The 24,693-nt window shown below is 46.2% G+C and overlaps 1 long non-coding RNA gene across 1 annotated transcript; it reads left to right on the top strand.

Moving 5' to 3' along the window:
* Window positions 1-3: 3 nt before the first annotated feature.
* LOC130458294 (uncharacterized) lies at window positions 4-18,715 on the top strand. The gene is made up of 2 exons (XR_008917422.1): window positions 4-4,158; window positions 17,459-18,715. It is a non-coding gene; the product is annotated as an uncharacterized LOC130458294 (long non-coding RNA).
* The last annotated feature ends 5,978 nt before the right edge of the window (window positions 18,716-24,693 follow it).

Genomic DNA, 24,693 nt, shown 5'->3' with positions numbered 1-24,693 from the left:
CCGCCTCCTGCCTCCGCGGTACCGCGCCCCTCGGGCCCACGGCCCAGCCGTGGGACCCAATCCTGGACCCTCGTTGCCAGCTCCAGCCTGCTCTCAGCGGCTGTCCCCATCTCGGGACTTCCCCGTGCACCTTGGGCAGGCTTCACCTGCCCCTAAATTGGACTCCGACACTGTCACCAACTTTCTCTCTGTAGAGCTCTGCGTGTGCCCTCGCCTCCCCCTGCCCTAACTCTCACTCTTTGTACTACTACCTGGAATTTTCGCTGTCTCTTTCCTCCGACCACTGGCACCAACTCTGTCCTTGTCTCTCTTCTCCTGCTTCCGGCGGCTAAGTGTCAGTTCCAGCTCTCCCTCTGCCTGTGCAGAGACAACCTCGATGCCCGACTTGTTGGCCAGGCCCTCTCTGGCCCAATTCCTCCCTCTCTCATTGCTCTCCCCATACCTCTAGCGCTTTCCACTTGGGTCTCTTTCCCGAAGACTGTTTCTTTCACTGCCTTGGCTCTCCTGCCTTGGCCATGCTCCATCCGGGCATGGTTGATTCTAGGGTTAAGGGCTGCCCCTCCTTTCTTAACCCTGACAGACAGACCCAGGTTTCCTTGTTCTTCAAAGAAGCACTGCCCATCCTGGGTTGAGGACTACAAAGGTCACCAGTGCATTTTGGGTAGACAGGAGCCTCTTGTATTCTGGAAATGTCTACAGGTAATGGGAATTTTTATTCTGTAGGAGCTGAGCCTTTCCTCACTGGCCTGTCCCAATGGGCCTTCAGCCTCTTATCCAACCTCATATTTCACAAGCTGGGGACCACAGACCCAGACATGGAAGAGACCTTAGAGGCCATCTAGACCATCTAGACCATCTAGACCCAACTCTATCATCTTACATGTGAAGAAACCAAAGCTCAGGGGAGTGCAGTGATGGCCAAAGCCTTCTTGAATAATTCAGTGATTCTGATCATTGCTCATTCAGAAATCATTCAGTGATTTTTGTTCATTTGTCTAATGCAGATAGAAATGGATCTTTGACCCACAAAATTCATCCCCTGCAGTCAACATGTTGATGAGATTCTCCAAATTTAACAAAGCTTCTTCTCAAATAGTAGTCCATCTCTAGGCCTGTGCACAAAGCAATTCAACTCCTCAACAAACCTGTTTTCCTGAACTTCCATTCAGCCAACTCAGCCCTCAAGTATCTAGCATCACCTCCTTGTCTCCATAAGGTAGCAAAGTTTGACTTTAGTGCCTAGTATAAGTAAGGTTTCACTAAAAGGGCCAGGTCTTCTGGCTCCAAACAAAATTCTTTTTTGCATGGCACCACGCTAGCCATGGTGGGTCCTGGTCCTAGTATTCCCCCTTCCTTCTCTATTTCAATAGTCTCTCCCTCACTTTCCCCCCAACTACATATTCTGACTCCTTGTAAAATAAAAGCCATCTTTGGCTCCCCACTCAGTCCCAGAGTCTGTAGGATATTCCCAAGCTACAGGGTTGGTGTTGGGAAGGCCCTCTGAGAGCCCTATACTCTATCCTCTGAGGAGTGGGAGAGAAAAACTACACCATTGTTTTAGGAAAGCCAAGTTACTTGGGTTGGCAATTGCTAAGTGGGGGTGGGGCATTCACCTTAGTAGAGAAAAGGTGCTCTCAGGTACCATCAAGACATACCCATCAGCTTACCTCATTCATCTCACAATCCAGGAACAATGCCCAACGTGGCTCTTGCAGAAGGGATAGCCCAATGGGAGATGGAGGGGGTAGGGTGGGGTCTAAGAAATTTAAATGGAAAGGAGTTATGATCGATAGGTTCAGACCCCTTTCTTCTTCCCCTCCTCCTCTAATCCATAGGAACCAACAATGGAGAATCGTATTGGGAGGGGTATTATGTTGCCATAAGAAATAAGGGATTTGGATCATGGCCCTTGAGTATGACTGCTATAATTTTGGGGAAGGATGATAACCTTGGTCACCCCTGCCTGGCCCTTTCTCCCTAGTATATGGATTCAAGTTTTCTTCTAGAGTTCTTCTGACATCCTGTTTACTAGCCTCTCCCCTACCTGTTAGCTTTGATTCTTCAGATAAACTGAACTCTGTACCCCTTTATAAGGGGGAGCCCTGAAACTGAATGGTTTGGGGCCAGATGCAAACTCTCATGTGCCCTCTGCTATGGTGGCCCAGGGCGAGTGGTAGTTCCTGGTAGGCAGTGCCCAACAGGTTTGGGCATGATAGGGAGCAGCTCTAGCCTCCAAAAGTCTAAGGGAAGAATGAGGATGACACAGAATTCCCCAACTCAGGGTGGGGCCCAGCCCCCCCAGGGCATACCTGCCCCACCTCTCACCTGCTCCCCTCATTCCCATCTTGATCCCCCTTTTGTCTTCAGGGTCTGGAGTTCCAACAGACTCCCTTGTCATTTCCTCACTCCTCCTTCCCCCAGTACATGAATTTTGCAGCTCAGAGCACAAACAGCAAACTTGGACCCTACTTTGTGCCTGGATAGCCTCCTCCCAGGTAGCATCTCCACTGGAGGACACTGTACAGCCTGTCTGCCTTCATCATTCCCACCCACAGGTGGCTTCTCTGTCCTACCCCCAGCCCACTTCCAGCCAGTATTTTGGCCATCACTAGGTATCACTAGACTTAGTATATTGCCTGTCTCCAGGAAGAATTGAATAAATCAAAGGGGACTCCAGCAGTGCACTCCTTGGCCCCAGGGATCCCCTTGTCTCTCCTTGAGTGTCAGGTCAGAACTCAGACACCACATTCTCACACACACACACACACACACACACACACACACACACACACACACACACACACACACCCGCCGGGCCCCATGGCAACGTTGCACACAGAGACATCAAACAGGCTGGGGTTTAGGAAGTCAGCTTGGTGGACCTACGTCACTGTGGTTATCGCCACTCTGAGCAGCAGCAGTGGGCCCATGGCCCAGTCTGAGCACTCCAGCTTGGCCTGCCTGCCCACCCCCACTGCCTTGACAGCCTTGGTTTTCTCCATGCCAAGGGGCCCATGCCTGCCTGTTGTCCCGGTAACCAGTCATGTTATGGATCTACTCTGGGATCCCCAGCCGCTCCCCACATCCGGGAAATGCCTGGGCCTATGCTTCCCCACCCCTGGGCTTGGAATCTCAGAGTACAAGGAAAAGGGTCTGGCTCATGCACTGTTCCCCCCTAAGGGGACTAGAGGCACAGGATAGGGGCAGAGAGCTCCAAATTTTTCCTGCCTTACCTTGAGGATTCTTTGGACTAATAGCTATTGTTCTATCTGCCAGTCCAAACTTTATTGGGTGGATTGGGACAGAATTTGGGCCCCTGAATCAAATGTAGTATGGGAACAAACAGGGGGTACTTAAGTCCCATGGTGTCCCCATTTGCTACCAACCCAGCTCTGCCCCTAGTGGATCTTTGGTGCGATTCTCAGTGGCCAGGCCCAAAGAATGCCCTGGAAAGGCCAGTGGCTGGGCGTTAACCAAGGGCAGAGAGTGAGTCAAGAAAAAATAGGGCTCAGTGCCCCCCACCTCTGTCATGCATGCACATCATACCACCCATCCGGCCCGGTGCTGATTCACCACCCAGAATACTCATTGACAGATAGTTGGGGCCCCCAAAGTTGCCAAGGTACCACCACTGCAATGGGCTGGGGCCATCAGAAGGGGGAAGTCAGGCTGCTACCAGAACATAATTCCCAAGTTAAGGAAGTTGGGGAAAATCTGTGAATATTCATAAAACCTCCAGAACTATTTCTGGTAGCACATCTGTTGGCCCAACTGCCATCCTGAGCTGAGCCCAGACTGGAACATACAGAGTTAACTAGGGGCCCTTCTGGGGTCTTCTACCCCATCTCCCCCCAGGATCTCAGCCCCTGTGATGTCACTAAGAGTTGCCATAGCAACCACTGGAAGTTCCCAAATAAAATTACTGTGTCGGGTTAAGTTTCCTTGGAGCTAGGCAGCAGTAAACAATGGCAGGCGAGGCTAGTCTGGCCAGGCTGGGGGGCCCAGGAGGGGGCCCTGATCCAACTTCAGCCCCTTCTTCCAACCAGTGAGGAACTACACTGCTAAGGCATTGGGCATTGATTGACAGAGACAGAGGTGGAAACAGAGACAGAGAAAGAGGACCATAGGAACAGAGCTGGGGAAGAGACAGGAACAGATGTGGGTACAGACACACTGTCCCTTCAGGGTACAATCTTAGGTCCTCAGGGGCCAGATGGGTAATGGAAGGGACTATCTTTATGGGAGGGGGGAAGAATGAGTCAAGGGATAAGTTTGGGAGGGTCTAAAATTTGGGGGTGGGGCTTCAGACAAGAACAAAGGGGCTTATTGGGCTTCAATCCTTATTCCCAACCCCCAACCCTGACTGTTGCTTCCCTAGTCAAAAGCTCAGCTTGGCCACCCCAAGATCCCTCTGTGGCTTTTCCTAGCTTCCTCTGGCTCCTAAGCATCTGGCTCCTAATAGCACCCTCACTTCCTGTTTAGCTGAGAGGAGAGGTAAAAATCACTACAGCCTTCCTCACACACCACCCCCCAACCCAGACAGCATCAGCTCCCAGGCCTACCCGGCCATGTGGGATCAAAGGGGGGGAGGGAGAGAGACAGAGAGACTGGGAGAGCTTAGAAGGGCAGGCAGCCAGTTACTAACTATAAATGTACACAGTCACACACACAGAGCTTGCTCCAAACCAGAATGAGGAGAGACTGACAAAAGCCAAGGTCTCCTCCCAGCTTTTTGCTCTGAGCTCCCTTCTCTTCTCTTCCCTTTCTGTCTTTCCTATCCCTGCCCTCTTCCCTCCTACCTCTTGGACCTCTCCTTTCCTCCCTTCTCTAGATTCAGGGAAAGGTTTTGAAGGTATATAATTAGGAGGGTGGGAGCACTTGAGGAAAGCAACAGGATCATTAACTGAGAACCTCAGAGGCCAATTTCCTCAGATGATTCCTCAGCCAGAAGAGGCAAGCATCTGTCTGCTCATCAGACACCACTGTCCAAAGAGCCCCTATCCTGAGGCAAGAAACAGTTTTAGCCCTAGGAGACTAAAAAGACCAAATAGATTCTAAAAGTGGGCCAGGAACAGGCCCAGAAGTCACACCCCAAAAGATGATTTGCTCTGACTTTGAGCATATCAGAGATAATGAAGGGCATGGTGACTGATGATTTCACCTGCAGGACCCAACGGGATAGAAAGCAATAGGTTTTGTCTCTATTAACTTCCACTAACCCCACCAGGGCGACAATGTCCTTTCTAGGTAATTGGCTCTCACTGGCCAGACTGAAGGACCTATGTGGCCAGTCCACACCCACCCCATACTGGACACATTCCTCCCTGATGACTAAGACTGGAAGGGTGGACCTAGCTCATTATTTTGACTATTATGGGATACTGGGATCCTCTTTTAGATTGATTGGCCTGGAGTGCTGGGACTCTTCATCCCACTCCCACTCTACATGGAAGAATTGAAGGAGGGAAGTGGGAGCCAACACTCAAAACCTTCTTCCTCCTGATAGGCACAAGAGCTGGTACATATGCCATGGACTAGACATGGATATATATATAGGGACCAGACCTATGTTTTCACTGGGCTTGGAACCATAAGAGAGAGAAACTTCCCCTACCACGGCAAGGTAAATTTAGTCTTAGAGAATAGTTGCCTGATGCACTGAGGTTAAAGGGACTAACTGAGTGAGACCATGCAACCAATCTGTGTTTCAGAGGAGAGCTATACACACATTTATGTCACTGGTGGCATTTATGACCTGGTGGAAAAGCAGGTTCATCCTTATCTTAGTACTTCAGCCCAAGTTTGTGATAGGTCTTCTATGGAATCTTGCCTCCTTTGATTCTGCCTCTCCAACAAGGTCCATCTCTAGTCCCACCACCCTTTGCAAATCCTTTCTTGATCTCTACAACTACAGCAAAGATCTTTCCCCCTTTCTAACCCTCTTTCTTTGTTCCTCTACTTACTACCTATATTGCTCCTTCAACTGTGAGTCTCATCTCTCCAGCCTAATGGGGAGCTCCCTGGAATAGGGCAGAATCCTTTCTTCTCTTTTCTCAAAGGCACTGGTAGTGCTGTCACAGATTCAAGCTTTTTATCTGCACCCCTTACCCAGGAACAACCTGACCTCATTGAAAAAAGAGTTGACTATTTAGGAGCTCTAGGTTTAAAAACTGCTAATTAAAGCCTGTGTGACCCTAGGCTAGAGACAACTCCTAGGTTCTTCATTTGTATAGTAAGAGGGTTACATGGGAACTGGAACTATGGTTTCATTGATACAGGGAACTCTTAGATAAGGAGAGTCCAAGGCAGGCTGGTATGTTCTCTACTGAACTGCCTAGAGTCCTGAGAGGTTAGATGATTTGCCTGAGGTTACACAGTTTATGTGAGAAGTCCAGGTCATCTGGGTTTGGAGACCACCTTTCCACTCACTACACCATGCTTCCTCTTGAGCTAGATAAATTTCAAGAAACATTTCTTCAACACCACTTACCATGTGCAAAACACTGTATTTTTATTTCAGCTCTAGGTCAGAGCTATGATTCTATGTTGCTGTCAAGCAACCATGCAGAAGGCCACAGTGACAGCTGCCAGATTTGGGGCAGGGAGGGAAGGGGAGCAGGTGAACTAGGGCCCAACATGAAGGGAACATTATTTTTTACTCCAAAAAAGAGCTTCTTCCTCCTCTATCTTCTTCCTGCCAGAGTTTAGCTTGGCCCTTCTGCCCCCACCTCACTGAGGTCCTGGGAGTAATTGGAAAGAAAGAAGCCCAGCCAGGAGAAGTGCCACCTAGGGAACACCACAGGTCACTAGAAAAGAGTTCTACCTCCCCCCAAGGTTCTTTTCCCACTCCTCTGTTGCCACTGCTTCTTCCATTCCTCCCCAAGGTCCACTTAGGTATTGTATCTGGTGTGTATCTGACGCCCCCCAGGAGTGGGGGGGTCGGCATGGGGAAAATCTTCCTCTCAAGGGACCCAATTCCAACTCCAGAACCATGGATCTTGGTGGAGTTGAAAGAATGGGGGCCCAAAAGACATTAGATCTGTGTGCCCTCGAGGTTCTATCTACATGTCCGGTTCATCTGAGAATGTAGTAGGTTGTTGTGAGCAGCAATTCTTAAGCTGCTGTAGACATACCAATTATTATGCAATGCCCATCAGTGGTGTGAAAGGGGCCTTAGAAGTCATCTCGGACAATCCCCTCAACTTTTAAGTTAGAGGGAAAAACCAAGGCCCAAAGGGGTGAAGAGTCACGCGGGGCGCCTCAGTGCCCAGACTCCCAATGCAGTCCTCTGTCCGCTGTTGCTTTCTATAGTAGGTCTTCCGTAGGACACACTTATTAACAGTGCAGACCGAGGTCTCCAGACGCTCGATGTCCGAAGATCTCTCCTTCAGCCTCTCCCCTCCCTCACTTTGTACCTGCAAGTTCCTCCTCTTAGGGGCTGTCCCCAACCCAAGCTGTGGTTCTTTCTACTTTTGACTCAGGAATTGGGGCGCTCTGTCTCTGCCTTTCTCTCTCCCTTTCCTTCCATCTCTGTCTCCGTCTGCCTTTCTCTTTCGCGCTCCTATGTGTGTGTATCCGTCTTAAGCTAAGATACGGACAGTCTAGAAGGCCGCAGCTGGAAGAGGAGCGAGAGCCAGCTCCGCGCCCAGTCTGGTCCCAGAGTCCCAGCTTCCGACGCAGGGCCGGCCCGGGCGGGGTGGGGCGGGGTTGGGCCGGGCTGGCTGGGCTGGGCTGGACTGGGCGGGGTCCGGCTGGCAGGCGGCGCAGCCCCCCGTTGCCATGGCAACGTGGTGTTTGTTGGCGGCTGCGGCGGCCCGCAGGCGGGGGGCGGGGCGGGCGGCGAGTGAGTCACGGCGGCGTGACTCAGGGTCCGGCAGCGAGCCCAGCAGTCTGGCAGGCGGCCCGCTCGGGCCTCGGCCCCGCCCCCAGCCTCACCCCCCCCTCCAACCCCGCCCCTAAGCTGGTCTCCCAGTGCCGCTCCTAGAATTTAAAGCTGGAAAGGGTTCTCGAGATCATCTACTCCTAACTCCCTCTTTTTACAGACAGGGAAACTGAGAGACCCGGAAAAGGGCACAGTCCAAGATAATTCAATACATGTAAATTTATTGATATATCTTAATGCCATCTTCACTTCCAAACCTATCCCTAACGCTTCAAGGTAAATCATCACTTGTTAAATAAAAAAAGATTATAAAAGCGGACCAGCAAAATTAACCACATCCACCAAGAATGACAGCAATGTTCCACACCATAGCCGCCCACCTCTGCAAAAAAGGGAGGCAAATGCCTTTTTGTATATTTTCCCCAGTTCCAAGTTTGGTCGCTATAATTATATAAATTTTATTTTGGGGGTTTTTAGTCATTGTGTATATTATTTTCCTGGTTCCATTCACTTGCATCAGTTAACACAAGTCTTCCCATGCTTCTTAGAATTCTTCATATTCATCTTTTTTAACCATGCCATAATATTTCGTTGTTTTTATATATTATAATTCATTTAGCCAATGTATCTACTTTGTTTCCAGTTCTTTGCTACCGTGAAAAGTGCTGCTAAGATTATTTTGGTGGATATGGGATCTTGCTGTCTTTGACCTCTTTGATGAAATTCAGAAAGTTAGAAATGGGGTAAGAGAGGGATTCCAGGAATGGAAGATAAATAGTCTGCACAAAGAGAGGGAGTCGGGGAAATAAAATTTCATGAACAGAGTAAGCAAGTAAGCTAGTTTTGGCTGGAGCCTACTTGACGTGTGAAGGGGAGTGATGTGAAATCAGTCTGGAAAGAGAAGTTGAAGCCAAATTTTGAAGAGATTTAAATGCCTAACAGGGATTTATATTTCATCCTAGAGAAAATATGAAGAGCCACTGCAACTTTGTGATCCAAAAAGTGACATACGCAGACCCAGGCTTTAGGGATATCAATTTGGCAGTTGTATGGATGGTAGTTTGAAGAATGGGAAAGATTGGAGTCAGGTAGAGAATAATTAAGAGGCTTTTGCTATAAATAATGCAAGAAAGAGGCAGTGAGGAACCTCAAAGAGAGTGGTGGAAGTGTCAGACAGGAGAGATGCTGTGAAGGTAGACTCAACCAGACTCGGCTACTAACTGGATTGAGTATCGAGGAAGAAGGAGGGTGAAACACTGGTTCCCCACCCTAACCCCCTATGTAAACCCTGGTAGCCCAAAGGGTGATGGTTCAAAGGAAGGTTAAGAAGAGAAGTAGGGGCAAAAGTGAAGATATTTTAGACATGTTGAGTTTCAGATACTTATGTGATATCCACATGAGATGCCAAGCAGGTCATTGGTAATGAGGGACTATGGGATCTTATAAATTTGAGAACTGTTTTTGCATAGAAATGATATAGTAATACTTTAACCCTAAGTGATGATGTCCTGAAGGAAAAAATATGAAGAGAAGACAGAACCCAAAGGAAGGGGACAGGACATGGATGATGACCCAGCAAAGGAAATGGGATGAATCAGGCAGATGGGACTACTGGAGAGGTCAGTGTTATAAAAACCCAGGAAGGAGAGAAATTTGCCAAGGAGAAGGGGATACTTGATTGTCCTCAAGTGGACATGAATAAGGTTTGGGAAAAGGCTATTGAATTTACATCTTAACCTGAAGTCCATGAACTTTAAAAAAAAACTAAAAACCTTTACCTTCCATCTTAGAATCAATATTATGTAGCGGTTGCAAGGTAGAAGAGAAGTAAAGACTAGGCAATTGGGGTTAAGTGACTTGCCCCGGGTCACACAGCTAGAAAGGATCTGAGGCCACATTTGAACCCTGGATGGCCTGTTTCCAGGCCTAACTTTCAAATCCACTGAGTCACCCAGCTACCCCTCATACACTTTAATTTCTTTTTAAATTTTTATTTTTTCAGTTACATGTAGAAACAATTTTTGATGATCATTTTTTGACATTTTAGAATTCAGATTTACTCCTTCACAACCCTCCTCCACCCTCCCTGACTCAATAACTAGTCTGATATATTTCATCATGCACATTTTGGTAACCGTATTTCAATATTATTGGTTTCCTTTGTAACCCTATGTATTTTATTTCATGCATTTTAAAACATTCTGAGAAGGGATCCATAGGTGCCATCAGACTGCCAAAGGAGTCCATCACACACACTCCCTATCTGTCTCGATTTCTTAATCTGTAAAATAGGTATCATAATAGCACCTAATTCCAAGGGTTATTGTGAGAATTCGATTAGATAATATGTGTAAAGTGCTTTGTAAATCTTAAAGCAGTATGTAAACTCTAGCTATTGTTATTATCTTGGAGAAAGCATTTCCAACTAGGAATGAGATCAGAGTGCAAACTGCAAGGTGTTAGAAAGTGAGTAGAGGATGGGGAAATGGAAAAGGGACATGTAGCCACCTTTGTAAAGAGTTTGGTTAGAAAAAGGTAAATAATCCTACTGGGATGATAGTCTGATGGCAGGTCAGGTAAAGGTTGTTTAGCTCTGAGAGGCTGCAAGCTTGTAAACAAAAGGGAAGGAAGCTATTGATAAAGATGGAAGATTTGTGTGGGACAGGATGAAAAAGATCACGTTCTAGATGAGACTAGAAGAAATGGGATCTAGTCAGTCAGGCAATAAGCAGTTGGTTATTAAATGCCAGGAGTGTATGGGATGTTCAGGGAGGACTAGCACCTCTGGTATAAGGACCTGTCAAGTGCTTTTCAGGGCTGCTCATCCACCTTTGGTGTTCACCTTTCACCCAACTCTCACCTGAGGCTCCAAGAAGATCTATATAACATGCTCAGCCGACACACTCCAGAAAACCCATCTCAGCTGATAAGCTGAGTTAGGTATCTCAAGCATGTGACCACTTCCCTCAGTGGAATGGACAAATGAGAACAGGTTCTACAGTCATGAAGTGAGCTGAAGCAGGCTTTGTGGAGAGCTTAGAGCTTGATAGGACAGCAGAGATGCATTCCTGGATCATCACCAGTCCTGACTTTTATCTTGCCACTGGAATCTGATGATTCTGGAAGGGAGAATGAGGTTGATGGTTTTGTACAACCTCAACTCACTTAAATCCAATTCATGCACAAGTCAAGACAAGACAGCATATGTAATGTCATTGGTCCTTTTTGAAAATAAAGGGAAGGTGGTTTTGCACCTAGGTAGTTCAGTGGTTAAAGAACCAGGCCTGGAGTCAGTAGCACATGGGTTCATATCTGACCTTAGACACTTCTTAGCTCTATGACCTTGGGCGAGTCACTGAACCCTCATTACTTAAACCTTACTATTCAATATTGATTCTAAAATGGAAGGTAGGGGAAAAAGACACACACACACACAGAGGAAGAGGCAAAGAATAACAGTTAAGTGTAAAAGAATCTGCAATGCAAAGTTTCAAAGGACATCATCTGTCAATCAAGATGACAATTCCATTGGAATGTTCCCAGGAGAGGCAGTTGGAGAAAAAACAGCAGCTGAACTGAGAAACTTTCTTCTGAGCCAGGCTAAGAGGCTTCTGACTGGACCCCTCTTAGCTTCTGACCTGAAGCTGAGAAACCCTTGTGGCTTCTGGAGCTGGGGGAGAAGCTTTTGAACTAACTTTTGGCTAGTGTTGCTGATGGTGGTGGCTGAACATGAAGAACTAATTGTATATCTGAGATTTTGAATTTGAAGAAGAAAGAAGAAAACAATATTTGTCCTCTTATCTCTCTTTGACTGTCTCTGATAGTGTCTGATTGCCAATACTTCCAATACCCTCCTAACTCCTTGTATAGATTAGGGAAACCCCCATCCCTCTTACCTCATCTTCTATCCTTATCCTATTTTCCCCAATAAACCTCTTTACTTGAGAAAGAGAATTTTCTCTAACCCTCATAGTTTCACCTTGAGTTACATAGAAGGTGACTGACTAAAAGGGGGAGGGGAAGGGAGGCAAGAGGGAGAGGGTGGAAAAACTGGTGGCATTTGAGGGAGGAGGGTAGGCAATATCTTGATCCATTAGCCATCCAGTAGAGCAGTGGTTCTCAACCTTTCTAATGCTGTGATCCCACAATACAGTTCCTCATGTTGCAGTGACCCCAAACCAAAAAATTATTTTGGTGGCTACTTCAAAACTGTAATTTTGCTACAGTTATGATTCAGAATGTAAATACCTGATATGCATTATGTATTCTCATTGCTGCAAATTGAGAGATTGAGAACCGCTGCAGTAGAGAATCAATAGGAACACCAGTATCTATTTATTACACTATGTACAAGATGCTAAGACAGAAAGATAATCACTGCTCTCAGAGACTTTATAGTATAGTGAGGGAGATAACATACAAACAACTATATAAAAACAAACTATATACAAGTTGAATTGGAAATAATCAGTAGAAAGAAGGAACTAAAATTAAGGGGAAATTGGAAAAGGCTTCCTGTAGAATTTTAGCTGTGACTTGAAGGAAACTAGGAAGTAGAGACAAGGAGGAAGAACATTCCATGCATGAAGTTCCCTGTTCAAGGACCAATAAGAAAGTCAATGTCACTGGATTGTAGAGTATTGGGGATGGGGAGATGGGAACAGTATAAGAAGTATAAAAGTATAAGAAGACTGGAAAGGGAGAGAAGAAGCAAGTTCTGAAGAACTTTGAATGCCAGAGGATTTGATGTTTGATCCTAGAAGTAATAGGGAGACACCAGAGTTTTGAGTAAGGAGGAGGGATCATGTGATCAAACCTGTGCTTTAGGAAGATCACTTTAACAACAGAGTAGACTAGAATGCACTGGAATGAGGAGAGCCTTCTGGAAGGGAGACCAACCAGTAGACTACTGCCCCCAAGATGGTGGCAGTGTCAGAGGAGAGAAGGGGGTGTATAATATTCAACCAATGTTCTGAAGGTGCAAGATCATCAGATCTTGGCAACAGATTGGATATGAGGAGTGAGAAATAGAGAAGAATTTCAAGTCTGGGTGACTAGGAAGAGGATAGAACCCTTGATAGGGAAAGTTGAAAAGAGTTTTGGGGAATGAGAACTAAAAAAAGGCCATTGGATTTTGCAACTTAGAGGTTATTAGTCACTTTGGAAAGAACAAAGTTTGGATAGAATGATGAGTTTCGAATGTAGACAGTTAAGAAAGGAAGAGAAGAGAAAGTGGAGAATAGTGACTACAAGTAGAGGGGATGGTCTTGGCAAAGACAAAAGCCACCTCTTCTTCAGAGACTAGAGAAAAAAAAGAGGAGGGCATGGTGTTGAGATGTGAGGTATAGAATTAGGAAAGAAGCTCAGGATGGATAGTCTCAGTTTTTATGGGCAAAGAGAGAAGCAGTACTCCATAAGCTATCCTTCAAGTCAGGAAGTTTTGCCTCTGGCACACTTGTTATTGATCATGGACAATTTAATTTCTCAGTATTATAATAATTCTATGAGAGTAAACTCCTTGGGAGTAGAATTTTTTCTTTTTTGTCTCTATATATCGCCAGCATCTAGCACAGTATCTGGCATACAGTAGGTGTTTAATTAATGGATGCTGAATTGAATTTAGTTGAAGGCACTCTTTGAAGCCATGAGAATAAAAAGGAGAAAATGGAATAGTGCCTGCCTTCAAGGAGCTTATATTTACTTGGGGATACAACATGTGTACAGAGAAGTAAACAAAGTTATTTGCGATAAAGAAAACTCACAATTTGGAAGATCATGAAAAGTTTCCTGTAAAGTAGAGTCTTGAAGGAAGTTAAAATTTCTGAGAACCAGATATTTATTCAAATATTCAAACCCAGTAGTAGAGGAACAGGACTCTGGAATTCCAGGAATAGCCAGGAGGTCAGTTTGTCTAGAACAGAGTGCCTCAAGAGTAAGAATATATACTAAGAAAGGTAAGTTGGGACCAAGTTTAGAAGACTTTCCATGCTAGGCCAAAGAGTCTGTAGCTTATATTCACAACAATAGGAAGTCATTGAAGATTTTTGAGTAGGAGAGTGATATGGTTAAACTTTTGCTCTGTGATTGCATCAATGTGGGTGCTACCTGCAGCAGTAGATATGCACAACTTCTTGTCCTTTGTCATCCTTATCAATCTTCTCCCCAAAAGTCCCCTTAGGGTTCTACTCAGGGTATTTTTAGAGGGCTTTCTTTAGCAGTCCATCAGTTATGAGTACTGCACTCTGGTATATGACCTGTCCACCTCCTTGTCCAGCCATATATCTCTGAAGAGAGCCTTTGGGCCAATTCTCCTGGTGATATTTTTGTATCCAATTTCACTTCTACCTTAGAAAAGAAAAATATTGGCAGCTATGTGGAAGGTGGGCTTGAGAGGAAGGAAAATGGTAGCAGGAAGACCATTTGCGAGGCTCAGAGTCCAAATGAAAAATAAGGGCCTGAATTAAAGTAGTCATTGAAGTGTTAGTGTAAGGAGAGAAATACAAGAGATTGTGTAAAAATGGAAATAAGATGACTCCAGATGTGGGGCTGCTTTTACTCTGATACCCCCTATAGGCATGAAGAGGTCAGTGTATCCTCCCATAAAGGGAAAAGGGGAAATCTGCTCAAGGAGGGTAAACCCTCAAAGAAGGTGGGCCTGCCGGTGAGGAGAGGGAGAGATAGACAGAGCCAACCTGAGATAGAGAAGGGAGCCAAAGGAGAGGAAGACAGAATGAGAGGATATGAAATGGGATAATGGGATAAGTCACTTAATCTCTCCAAGATTCCTAATCTGTAAAATGGGATGAATAATATACTTCTGCTACCTTGACTCAAAAGACTATTAGAGGAGGAAAATTATAAAGCACTCTAGAATTGGGTATTGTTGGAGCGTGTTGGGTATGTTTGGATAGTATTTTGGAGCTAGAAGTAATCTTAGGGATGATCTCAAAGATGAGACCATCTCGAAACCTCACAGCTTCCTTGGCTGGAGTCTTCTCTGGGAGATGTTAGCTGAGAAGCTTGGGGCTGGAATCCCTAAGATGGGGAAGAAACCCAGAGCTTCGGGAGCAAAGGTTGCTGGTCAAAGGAGTGCTCTCTGTATGGGCAATATTAGGAAACAAGCCCGGAAAGGATGGCAGCACAAGACTTTTGAGAGCCTTAAATACTAGGAAGAATTTTGGACATTGTTGTTAAAATTTTGCTTTTTGCTCAATTCAGCTGAACATAGAACAATGGAAAGATCCCAGGCTTTCAAGTCTGAGGGCCTGAGTTCAGATTTCCACATAAGACAATCCTTAACAATCCTTGAGACCTTGAAAAAGTCCCTTCTCCACTTGCCTAGCTCTCAGCTTCCTCATCCTAGGGCCTATGGTTCCATGGCTAGAAAAGAAGGGCTTTAGCCTCATTCCCCACATACTGTACACAGACCCAGACTTTGGGCTCTGGGATCTGGAGAGGCCAGGCTGGGGATGGAACAAAGTCCTCAAAGTTTTAGGGGAAATCCTTGGAAGACAAGCCCAGAGGGAAGCCTAGTGTGATTAGAGTTTGTCCTGCCACAAATAGGGATTAAAAAGTCAAAAAAATACCCTCAGGGAATTGTCAAAACCAGAACAGAGGTGAGGAGTTGGGGGGATCTGGAAACTAGTTGTAGGGGAAAGAGAGGAGTGGGGAAGCAGGCTGGTCACTGGCCTAAACCCAGAGCCCCTCTAAACAGCACCCCCCCATAAGGATCAGAGTGTCCCCATGGAAGGAGCTGGCAGGAGGTTCCCAGAGGGGGTGGGGTGGGGGAGGGGGCCTGTGGCATGAGTCAGAACCCAGTAATGTGCCAGTGAGTCACCGGCAGGGCGGGGTTCCCTGCTTCTCCCCCCACTCCAGTCACTCACACAAAGGCTCTTTGAGAAAAGACCAGGAGGCCTCGAGCCCCCATTTCCCCCTAACCCCAGCTGCAGCCCCACCCACTGCAGAGATCCACGCACTTCTAGTCTCCATGAAGCCTGAAGGCCGAATGTGCCAAGACCCCCAGGGCCCAAAGTGCTCCCCCAGCCCCATCCCCTGGCTTGGCTGGAAGAGAAGGTCACAGGTGTTGGGGGGGGGGGCTGCCAGGTCAGAGACGCCTACAGGATGGGGCAGTCCAGACCTCGGAGGTGTCTGGCTTGCCCTGAGTCACTCTCAGGGACAGAGAGGGTCCTATAACCCAAGACCCATGCACTGGGCAAATTGAGTCAGGCCATCCCTAAGCTAGGGAGAGACAAGAGGGAGGGGAGAAACCTCTGGTACTATTTTGAACCCAAGTGGTCTAGTGGGGACCCACACATATAAGAGCCCCTATAGGGCCTTGTTCCAGCAATGCTCCAATCCCAAGGCAAAAAAAATGTTCCCTTTGCACAGTCACTCCCCATCTGGCCCCTGGGCCAAAGGCGGGACTGAGCAAGGGACCTCTGGAAGTCTGCCTCTGCTTCTGTCACGCCATGCCTACTGCCATACCCTTGTGGCTATTTTCCTCCCACCTCCAGAACCAGCTCTAGGAACTCCCAGATTGCTGAACCTAGGAAAGAATGGAAGGGGGTGCCCACAGCTTCCCAAGCCCCTCTTGCAGGCATGCCTCCTTCAGCACCATTCCCTGGATCTTGTCTCATTCACTGCCAGCATTTGCCCAGTGCCACAATCACAGCTGGTAGGGCTCAGAGGGCATGTTGTCCAAACCATATGTGAGCAGGGATCCCTTTGACGGTGTCCCCAGCAAATGGAAGCTGGGTAACCATCCTCTGAGGGGGCCCATCACACTTGGTGCTGATTAGAATTGGTGGGGAGTTGTTTTATTTTTTGCTTTACAGCACCGGAAAGTCTCCCTGTTTGCAGCCTTCTCCAGAGGCTCTTGTCCTGCCTTCTCAGGCTAAGCAGAACAAATCGGGTCTCTCTTCTTTCAGGTACCAAATGGATCTGGGAGCACATTCATTTGGAGGTCTTCACCCATCAGGGCCTAGAAGTGACTGGCAACTCTTTGTCCAAGTAGTCTGATTCTGTTTGCTCCAAGTCTTCCCCTTGAGGCTTTCCTGGGAGATTCTACCCTGTGATCAGCCCATTCTCTTCCTCCATAACTTTTACTCTTGTTCTTTGAAGTTCCCTGCTGGCAACAAGTCACAGCCTGCTCACACTCACACCCACTAGACATCTTTCCAAATGCCCCTCATGAGATAGTTGAAAACTCTGAGTTCTTTGCAGACTTCTGTTTTTCTCTGGATGCCATAGAGCAACACGGATAGAAAGTTGGTGTTTAAAAGTTGGGTCTTTGCTTTCATGGGAAGCTTGGGGTAATTAAAGGAGCTTAGCAATTTCCCAGAGGCAGTTTGGCTTGCTCTCTTCCTTTTCAGCAACCCTGGGCACAGCCCATTGTCCAATCTTACTGTCTATCCCAGACATACATAGTGATGGATGAGCTCCAATTGTCTATCTTAAAGTGTATATATGCAAAGACCGGCTCCTTTTCATGACACTTAAAAGGCTGGAAGCTATAGCACTCATGCCCCTCTTGGGTCTCTGCTAATCCAGACTAAAAATCCCCAATTCCTTCCACAGATTCCCACATGACCAGCTCTCCAGCCCCTCAACTGTCCTGGCTACCCTCCTCTAGACTCACTCCAGCTTTTCCACGGTGGACAACTGGTAAATCAGATTTGGAGGCAGAGGAGCACAGTCCAAATCCCAGCTTTGATTCTTACCACATTTCTAAAGTTGGTCAGTCATTTTCTTTTTCCCATTTATAAAGAAGGGGATTGGCCTAAATGATTTCCTTCTTTCCTTTTTTTAACTTTACCTTCTGTCTTACAATTGATCCTGAGTATAATTAAGGTAAGGCCAGGGAATGGGTGTTAAGTGACTTGCCTGGGGTCATACAGCAAGGAAGTGTCTGAGGTCACATTTGAACTCAAGACCTCCCATCTCCCTACCTTCTTCTTTACCCACTGAGCCATCTAGCTGCTCCTGGACCCGATAATTTCTAATGGCCAATTCAGCTTCAAAATCATGATCACATATTTCTAAAACTGAGAGAGCCATAAGAATCCATCCCATGGACATTAATGCATTGCTGGTGGAGTTGTGAATTGATCCAACCACTCTGGATGGCAATTTGAAACTATGCCCAAATGGCGCCAAAGGACTACCTGCCCTTCGACCCAGCCATAGCACTGCTGGATTTGTACCCCAAAGAGATAATAAGGGTAAAAGACTTGTACAAGAATATTCATAGCTGCACTCTTTGTGGTGGCAAATAATTGGAAAATGAGGGGATGCTTTTCGATTGGGGAATGGCTGAACAAATTGTTGTATATGTTGGTGATGGAATACTATTGTGCTAAAAGGAATAATGAACTGGAGGAATTCCATGTGAACTGGAACAACCTCCAGGAAGTGATGTAGAGTGAAAGAAGCAGAACCAGGAGAACATTGTACACAGAGACTGATACATTGTGGTACAATCGAAGGTGATGGACTTCTCTACCAGCAGCAATGCAATGATCCAGGACAATTCAGAGGAACTTATGAGAAAGATGCTATCCACATCCAGAGGAAGAACTGTGGGAGCAGAAACACAGAAGAAAAACAACTGCTTGATCACATGGGTTGATGGGGATATGGTTGGGGATGTAGACTCTAAATGATCATCCTAGTGCAATTATCAATAATGTGGAAATAGGTCTTGATCAAGGACACATGTAAAATCCAGTGGGATTGCTCATTGACTATGGGAGGGGGGAGGGAAAGAACATGAATCATGTAACCATGGAAAAATATTCTAAATTAATTAAATAAAAATTTTCAATTAAAAAAAAAGAATCTATCCCATGAGCACATGGTACCATCTCTGGTTTTCCTTATCCAATGAGATAAGTGAAGTCAGGGGTAACCTCTGTTTTTCCCAAGGGATTTCCCCAATGCTGGGATGAGAGGAAATAGAGATCTGGGAACCAGGGAAGGGGAAAAGAAGCATGAAGTACCAACACTACTAATGATGTAAGAGATACCCTAGTTAGCTCACCTAACCCAGTGGCAGTTCCCAGATCCCCTCTCCTTAGTTATTGAAGGTGGATAGGAACAGGGGAAGAGGGGAAGGAATGATGATAATGTTTTTGAGGAAGTTTGGTCAGTGTGCCTGAGCTCCAGCTTATATATAAGGTCAGATTTCCATAAAGAGAGACTTCCATTTCCACTTCCCCTTCTTTAAAATTATGAGATTATATTAGACAACCTATGGAGTGGAGAGAACATTCTCTTCAATGAAAGCAGTGGGTCTGGATTCTAGTTCCAGCTCTGTCACCAATCCATTAGGATTTCAGAGCCTGAACTCAGTGGCAGATAACCATTCCAACTTCCTTCTATTAGAGGGGGAAAACGAGACCCTGAAAGGGAAGTGATCTATTCACAATCACTCAAGTAATAAATACTATGATTTTAGTCCAAGGCTTGAGTTCAAATTCAGTCTTTTTTTTTCCCCCTTGGCCAAGGCCTTTTTCCTGCTCTGGTCTTCAGTTTTCGCTTCTGTAAAATGGATTAGGTTGGCATAGAGGCTCTTTAAACTACCTTCCAGCTCTGACAGGTCTGGATTCACACACATACATATGGACACCCAAATACTTATAATAATACAAATATAATAAAGCCAACATTTAGCTCTTGCCTTCAGGTCCACAAAAGACTTTTACATATATACTGGTTCATTTAATCATCATGACCATTTGTGATAAGTGCTATGATTCCCATCTTACAGATGAGGAAACAGCCCGAGAAAGATTAAGTGATTTGCTCAGAGTCACCCAGCTTGGTAAATACACAAGGCAAGATTCAAACTCAGGACTTTCTGCCTCCAGATCCAGAACTCTGTCTACTCTGCCCCCTAATTCTTTACATTCAAGAATATAGGAGCCCAAGAAATAATTCGTTATTTCTCCCATTTGGGTTTCAGGATAGGGTGGGGACTAGAGAGAAAGACACATGCCTCTCTGCAAGAGAGACTCAGGCAGGGAACAAGACACACACACACACACACACACACACACACACACACACACACACACACACAGAAACCCTAGCAGGGACATAGCCAGTGGTGGTGAAGTTCTGGGGAACAGTTGCTGACTCACTGCTTCCCTTGGTCTCCTGTTCTGAGTCACTGGATAGATAGGGGGAGAGGGGGGAAAGGCACCAGGAAAGGAAGGAGCAAGGAGACAGTTCCCACGCCCTGCCTTGCACGGGAATCCATGCATCCTGTCCACTCTCCTCTAGGCTGCAAAGAAGCCCCCTCAACCCCACTTCTGGCAGTGCACAGTGCCTGGCACATAGGGGTTATTTCATAGGTTCTTGTTGACTGACTGCAAAGTTGGCATGGGGGCCTTTCCCTTCAGAATTCACCCTCTAGGGGGATCTGGTGCAGAGACTGGGGTGGGGCAGAGATCCTGAAGGCAGGGGGGCTTCCTCTGCACAACGAGCAGCTGTTCCACCATCCACAGGTTGAGACAATGGGAAACCGTAAGGAACTTGGGCTAACCCAGGACTTTCATACAAGAGGCAGCAAATAGGGCCAAGAGATGCTAGAGGGGTGGTGGTCTTCCCAATGGCGACTATTCAAAAATAAAAAAGGAATGCTATATTCCTATCCCTGGGCCCCACTATTCCCCCTCCTCAACCCACTCCCGTTGTGGTCTGGCTACCCCCTTTTCTTCAGAAACTGACCTGAGGAGATACCAAATGGTGCCTCTCTGTTTTGGAGTCAGAGGACTTGGGTGAGAATCCTGCTTCTGCCTACCGTTGATAAAAATCACCTCTCTTTGCCAGACCTCAGTTTCCTCATATGTCAAATAATGTTAGATACCATTATAAAGTCCCTTCTAGCTGCTTCACATCCTAGGTCAGAGCAGAGACTGCTTGATACAGATTGTCTTACTGCCTCCTCTGTAAAACGAAGAATCTGACCTAGTTCTATGGCCACGCATGGCCTGGGGTCAAGGTGGGCAGAGTCGACCAGGCTGATGTTCCCCAGGAGAAGATAAAAGAAAAGGGCTGCTTGGTGCAGGCTAGGGACTCCTGCCCCTTCTTCCTCCCCTGGATCAGCTCTCTGGGTTCTGCTGCCCTCCAGTGTCAGCCTGGGGGAACAACAGTGGATAGAAATGCTTTTAAACTGTGGGAGTGAGAAATGGAGGAACAATGGTGGGAAATGAAGACTGGGGAGGGATGAGAGGAAGGGAGTATCCAGAGACTCTCTAATCAGCTTCCATAGTCCCAGAGTCCCAAACCCGCCCTGCTTCTCAAAAGCTTATGACACGGTTAGCTAGAGAGCTTAAAGGGAAACTGAGGCACCATGCAGCATGTGGATTTCAGTTTAAAATGACGAAGAAAATGTCTGGATCAAAACAGAGCATCCTTTGGCCCCCATTCCCTTTCTTGGGCTACTCAAGCTTCCAGCCAATCACTACCACTGTGTTCAGTGAACTACCCTCCAGTGCAGAAAAGCCATTTCCATAGGGTAAGGACCAGAACCCTAGAAATTCAAGGACCCGGACCTATGTCCCTGAGGATGCTGGGAAAGAGAGGAGGTTTGCTTCTGGGAGAAAGGCTCCAAAACACTGAGACCTCAGGGGTGTCTCCCACTCTTTATACCTATATATATTTTATGTACGTTATCCCATTTGACCCTGACAACTTTGCAAAGAGGATCCTATTATTAGCCCTATTTTATAGATGAGGAAACTGAGGGTCAGAGAAATGAGATGCCAGCTCCGGGAAGGAGGCATGGTGCTTAACAGGGTCAGGCTCGCTAAATCCCAGAATGATCTTTGGCTGGAGAGAAGGAAAGCCAAGGAGGACAAAAAGGTGCTCCCATCCAGCGCTACCCGAGTTCCTGTCGAAGGTTTCCTACTCCAAATTCAGTCATCTTTCCTTTGCTTCTGTTTAGAATGATAATAAGGTTGGAGAGAAGGAATCTTAAGTTCCCTTCTATGCACACATACACAAGCCCAGACACACAGAGACTCACAGATGCAAGAACATGCAGGTCCAGATGGACCAGTTATTTATTATTGCACTCCATATGGGGGAGGAGTGTAGGGATGGGAGGAGCTAGGCCGGGGAAGGAGACTCCTGGGGCTAGGAAGCAGAGAAGGAGCCAGACCAGGAAGACTCTCACCCAGAAGCTCATTTAGAGACAGATTGTGGAGGCGTGCTTTAGGAAGATGTCTAAGGACGGTGCAGGCACAAAAGGGTTTACAAGCCTGTGTAGGAGCTGGGAGGGATTCATGAGAAAAGACGAGTCAAGGAAATCTATTTGAAGGCTCTTCCAATAACCCGGTCAAGAGGTGACAACCTAGAAAGGGCCTGTGTTTGAGGGAGCCAAAGGGACCTCAGTAAGAGATGCTGTAGGGAAAGAATGGCTGAGACTTAGCGGGCTTGGCGACTGATTGGATCTGGGGACTAGTAAGAAATCAGCCAGGACTGAGGTTGGGGCCCTGCTCACAGGCCTAGCTAGGAGGTGAGGAATGCCTGAAAGCAATAGATGAGGAAGAGGGGGTGAGCCTATAGGGAACGACGAGCTATTTTGTTCTTGAATAGTTTGAAACAGTCTGAAAGTACTGGCCAAAAGTTACTTCTGGGGCATCCTTTATCCCAATCCTCACTCTCACTAATGAGTGGGGTCCCCAGTACTTATCTCTCCCTCTGGACTCTTAGGGGATATTCTAAGGCAATGGTGTTGATCTCCAATGGGAAAGGGCCACTAAATCTACTAAGGGATCCCCAATAGCCGCCTATTGACTTAGAAAACCACAGAGTAACAATATCTACATTCTGTTGTATTTCTATTTATTTTGCTAAGTACTTCCCAATTCAGTTTTGGGTTTTTTCTTAACTCTTACTTTCTGTCTTAATATCCATTCTAAGACAGAAAGGGGACACGGACTAGGCCATAGGCTTCACTGGCTTGCTCAGAATCACACAGCTAGGAAGTATCTGAGGTCAGATTTGAGCTCAGGTCCTCCCTCCCAACTCTAGGCCTGGCCCTCAATCCACTGTGCTACCTAGTTGCTCCTGGGCCACACTGTGGTAGTAGGATGAAAGTTTGATATCGGTCTCTGCTGTAAGGGATCGAGGGTCATTTTTTGATGTCATTGGTTTCTCTGCTATGTTTTCTCCTGATTATCAATTTTAGTTCATGAGCCAACCTGAAGTAGATTTTAGAAAGGTATTTAGTAAAGTGGAACCATAAGAATAGTTGGTACAAAGCCTCGTCCCAGATGTTTGTGAGACACTCTCCCACGAATACACAGAGAACCCAGAATAAAGTGGGATCTGGCTTAGACAAGACATGGGACATGGGAGAGCTCAAAGCTCTTGGTTTCCCAAAGTCTTTTTCTCCCAATGGAAAGTCCCCAAGAAGTTCCCTTTAGATATGATGAATCTGCCTCCATCTTCACACAAGTCTCCCAATACAAACAGAGCTCCTAGCCCTGGAGATCTGAGGACAGTGGTTAGGATAACAATAAGAGGACAGAAGACAGGAAGTCCAACGTCCTTTAGAACCTTCTAAACTAGAAGTGGAGCCTGAAGAGGAATGAAGACATGGCTGGCCAGGGTGCTTTCCTTAAAGTGTGGGTTCTGGAAAGAAGTGGTCAATCAAAGGAAGGAGCCATAGGAGTACTTCTAATGTAAGAAGTCCCAGGTAGGAACTTCCAGGGTGAGGAAGCTTCTATGGCCTGGTAGAAAAAACACAGGGAGTTAGGATTAGCTCCTGGAAAAGAATGAAAACACTGGAAAATTCCCTTCCAGACTAAGAAGTGAGGAGGGAAGAAAGACTTGGTGGGACTGGGGCTGAGGCTTTTCTTTCCCTCCCAAAAGATTCCTCCTCAGGGTTTTCAACTAGAAACCTACATACTGTCCAATTTCTTGAGTTTTCCCATTTCCGTTTTTATACAATATCCAGGGAACGGAACAAAATCCCCCCAGCCAATTGGAACAGACCTTTTAACCAGTGTCATTTAATTTCATGAAATGACTTTCTAAGACTTTTCAATTTGCCCCAGTGTCCACAATTGAAATAGATTGTAGATTGATCCCTTACTTCATCACTACACCCTTACCAAAAAAAGCACTACTGTAGCCTGGTAGAGAAGGAACTGACCTTGGAACCAGGTAGATCTGAGTTTAAGCCTTGCCTCTGACACATACTAGCGATGTGATCCTGTCAAGTCCCTGGGCAACTCTCTAAGGTTATAAGTTGGAGAGATGAGAGATTCCTTATGGAGGAGTTCCCTATATTAATAAATTCATAGGTTAAATCCCTATCTCCCTACAGATTATCTTTTGGAAATGTCCATTAGGTAATTGATAACCATAGGAGCAGGAAGGGATCTTGGAGGACATTGATCTAATCCAACCCACCCACCTCCAATCTTTACTGATGAGGAAACTGAGGCTCTGGGAAGGGAGGGAAGATTTGAACCTGGGCCCTCCGATTCCAGAGGCAAAGCTTTTTCCACTATAGAATGCTCTTGTGGTATGGAAACTAAGAGACCAGCACAGTATAAAGAGACCTGGAAGTCATCCGTATAGAGAGGATAATTGGTACAATTTTAAAAAATAATATTTTATTTTTCCCCAGTTACATGTAAGAACAATTTTTAGTATTAATTTTTTTAAATTTGGAATTCCAAATTCTCTCTCCTTCTCACCCTCTTTCCTTCCCCCATCCCAGACAGTAAGCAATCTAATATAGATTTTGCATGTGCAAAGTGATAAAAATTTTAAAACCCGTACCTATATTATCT

The sequence above is a fragment of the Monodelphis domestica genome, chromosome 3, assembly GCF_027887165.1.
Source record: "Monodelphis domestica isolate mMonDom1 chromosome 3, mMonDom1.pri, whole genome shotgun sequence".
NCBI lineage: Eukaryota > Metazoa > Chordata > Mammalia > Didelphimorphia > Didelphidae > Monodelphis > Monodelphis domestica.
The sequence above is the reverse complement of the archived record's forward strand: the minus strand, read 5'-3'. Positions and strand labels throughout refer to the sequence as shown.